Source organism: Tenrec ecaudatus, chromosome 2 (genome assembly GCF_050624435.1).
Source record: "Tenrec ecaudatus isolate mTenEca1 chromosome 2, mTenEca1.hap1, whole genome shotgun sequence".
NCBI lineage: Eukaryota > Metazoa > Chordata > Mammalia > Afrosoricida > Tenrecidae > Tenrec > Tenrec ecaudatus.
In genome coordinates, this window is record NC_134531.1 from 31,253,139 (window position 1) to 31,256,478 (window position 3,340).

A 3,340-nucleotide genomic window follows, 5' to 3' on the forward strand; every position below is an offset into this window, starting at 1 on the left:
GCCTTTTAGACTAGCGAAGGGCCCTTTGGACTCTTCCTCCTAAACAACAATCAATTCTTTCTGTTAAAACCCTTTCTCTGACTTCGGTCTGAATTTTGTCCCTTGCCTGAAATCTTTCTTGGGAGCTGAAGAACGAAGACACTGAAAGCCTGGAGCCGCCTCCCAGAGACACTTCATCCAGATCCCAATCCTCGGAGCCGCAAGTCCAGGAAGGTGTGCAGTTTTTGGGTGCTACCTGGATAGCTGCCCCGCAGCACTCTGGGGGTGAAAGGCCTGGGCATCTATTAAGCAAAAGATTACAGCCAGGAAAACCTGCTCTACTCGGTCTCCTGGAATGGACTCAACGGCACCCACCACCGTCACAGAAATCCCCACGCCCCGTAGGTGGTTTTCGTGAACAGAAACGTCTTTTCTCACTGCTGAGGAGGCCAGAGGTCCACAGTCATGGTGCCGCCTGTGGGGGCAGACTGCTTTTTGTGGGGAAGACTCGGGTCTCGGCATCTCTAGCTCTTTTTCTCAGCCTCCCTGGGAGATCTCGTGGTGGCCGCGTGCCCCCCACTCTCCTGGCCTGTGTGACTGATGACTCCCGTTGTATCTCAGGAGGCATTGGCAGGACCCACCCTGCGCAGATCCGTCTGACTCACATAACCAAGAAAACCCTGGAGTCTGATGGGATGACACCCACAGGCACCGGGCTTAGGATCCCACGACATTTGGGGGGAGCACTGAATTGAAGCTGACGTACCCAGACACCTTCTGTAGTAGCTAGACTGCAGGTGGGGCCACCACACCGCTCCCAGGCCCACACCACTCTGTGCCGGGCACAGAAGTCAACGTCAGTCAGCAAACTGGGGGAGGAGATCAAAGCGGCCCCAGCAGCATGTGAGACTGCGAAGAAGAGATGTGTCAGCGCGGGCATCATTTAAGACAGTGCCATGGCAACCAGTGCTCACGCTGCTACCAGGTAGCACCGTAGCTGCAGAGTGCAGTTGAAATGGCTTCTCCTGCTGGGCTGGGGGTGGGGGTGGGGGTGTGTGTGTCAGGGCTCTCCTGCAGCGAGGGACTCTGGAATATGCCAAGCGCTGAGTTCAGCAAGACAAACCCAGCTTCTTTACCAGGGCTGGGGGGTTGCAGCATACCTTACTGAAGTCAACTCAGCAGCCTTGGGAGCCATTGCTGTGTCTGCAGAGCACTGTGGTTCTGTTTCCTTGTAGGGCAATGCGCTGCTTTGAACTGCGTTCCCTGAACACTAATGTTCTAGGCTGTGAACCAGAGATGAGTGGGAAGGGGGCCTTCTTACGTAGGCTTGCAATTCCTACAGCTAGCTGCCCCAGACAAAAACCGACCGCAAAGCCTGCCTTAAACCACAGCAGAGGAGGCAAAGAGGAGCCCCTCCCCCCCTGCTGTACTGCGGGCAGAGCTATGAGGAAGACATCAGATGCAGCGCTGATAGCCAGTGATGCTTTTATGCCCAGCCACGTGTACTACCTCCTGGGATTGTTAGCCTGCAGAACTGGCAAGGGGAGAAGATGTGATAATGGGAAGGGTCTTTAAAAAAATTTTATTAATCATTTTATTGGAGGGGCTCTTACAAATCTTATGACAAGCCATCTTTCCATTGTATTAAGCACACGTGTACAAAGGTTGCCATCAACATTTCCAAAACATTTTCTTTCTACTTGGACCCTTGGTATCAGCCCCTCACGAAGGGCCTGAACCCCAGAGAGAGTTGGAGACAGGTTTCGTTCATACCCCTCCAGCACAGAGGGAGGTGAAGGGCGGACGTCTTAGTCTGTCCTGATCAATGGATGAGGCCAGGAGATATTGGAGATCATGAGATGGCTAGGGGCGGAAGGACAGGCTGTTCACAATGACGGAATAGACTCTGAAATTTTGGGTCTGAGACAAGCGCGTAGCATGAAGGCTGAGGTGCTGGGGAGCTGGGATGCACATCTCTGGAAAGAGGAGGCACACAACAGAGGATCAGCCAATAGCAGTAGAGCCTCCAGAAAGCCAGCCTATGGTGGCAGGTCCGCCATTAGCTGACTAGAAGGTCTGACTTTACATTTTGCAGGGCCTTTTAGATTAGCTAAGAACCCTTTGGACTTCTTTTCCAAAGTATCTCCTTCAGTGAACTTACTCTCTCTGTTTGAGCCTTTTCTCAGACTCTCGTCTGAAGTTTGTCCTTCACATGACATCTTTCTTGTGAACTGGACAAGAACCAAGGAGTGGAGAGGCTTGAAACTCAGAGCCTTCTCCAGGTAACAGGGCCTAAGGGCTGTCAAGCTGCAGGGGGTGTGGAAGCAGAAACCGAGGAGCCCCCAGAGGCCGGATTAACAGACTGTGTCTCACGTTCCTACTGCTGTGTGTTCCTTCCCTCTGCTCCTCTCGCTCCCTTTTCTGTGCACATGGCTGAAGTCGGCCTCCCGACAGCCCACCCACAGTTACTGTCCTGTTGTACAGACCTTCAAGGTCTGCAGTTTGAAACCACCAGCTCTGTGGGGAGATAGGGCTCTCTACTCTTGTCAACAGTTACAGCGTGGGAAACTCACTGGGGAAGTTCTACTCTGCCCTATAGGCTCACTAGGTGTCGGCACTGACTCGATGGCAGTGGATGAGTGAGTGTACAGCCTAAGCCCGGGGACCCTGGTGGCTCAATGGTTAAGCTCTTGGCTGCTAATCTAACGGTTGGCAGTTTGAACCTACTTTGCAGGAGAAAGAGCTGGCAATCTTGCATAAAGATTGCAGCCAAGCCACCAGGAGGACATTCACGTGGCCAGCAAGCCCACGAAAAGATGCTCAGTGCCATTAGCCATCCCAAACCCAAGCCCAACCCACGGCCATCAAGTTGATGCCGACACAAACCCTATGTGGGGTTTCCAAGAAAGTAAATCATTGCCTGGAGCAGACTGCCTCCTCTTTCTCCTGAGGAGCAGTTGGTGAGTTTGAACTGCGGTTAGCAGCCCAATGCCTCCACCCACACTGCCACTAGCCAGCAGAGAGATGCAAATCAAAATAAAAATGAGATACGGCTTCACTCCCATTAGGTTGGCTACAATTAAAAACAAAACAAAAGGCAGGTGGGAATGCCAAATGTACAGTGATTGTGGAAAACAGTGAGGTTGCTCAAAACACGCTGAAACGAGAGTGAGCATTTGACTCAGCAGTCCCACTTCCTGAAAGACTTGGGAGCAGAGACTCCACACTTGCACACCAATGTTTACTGCAGCACTGTGCACAATGGATGGAAGGTGCAAACCATCTAGATGCCCATCAGCAGATGGATGCTTAAACAAAATGTGGCGCGTACATCCAATGGAAACACTACGCTCAGCCCCTG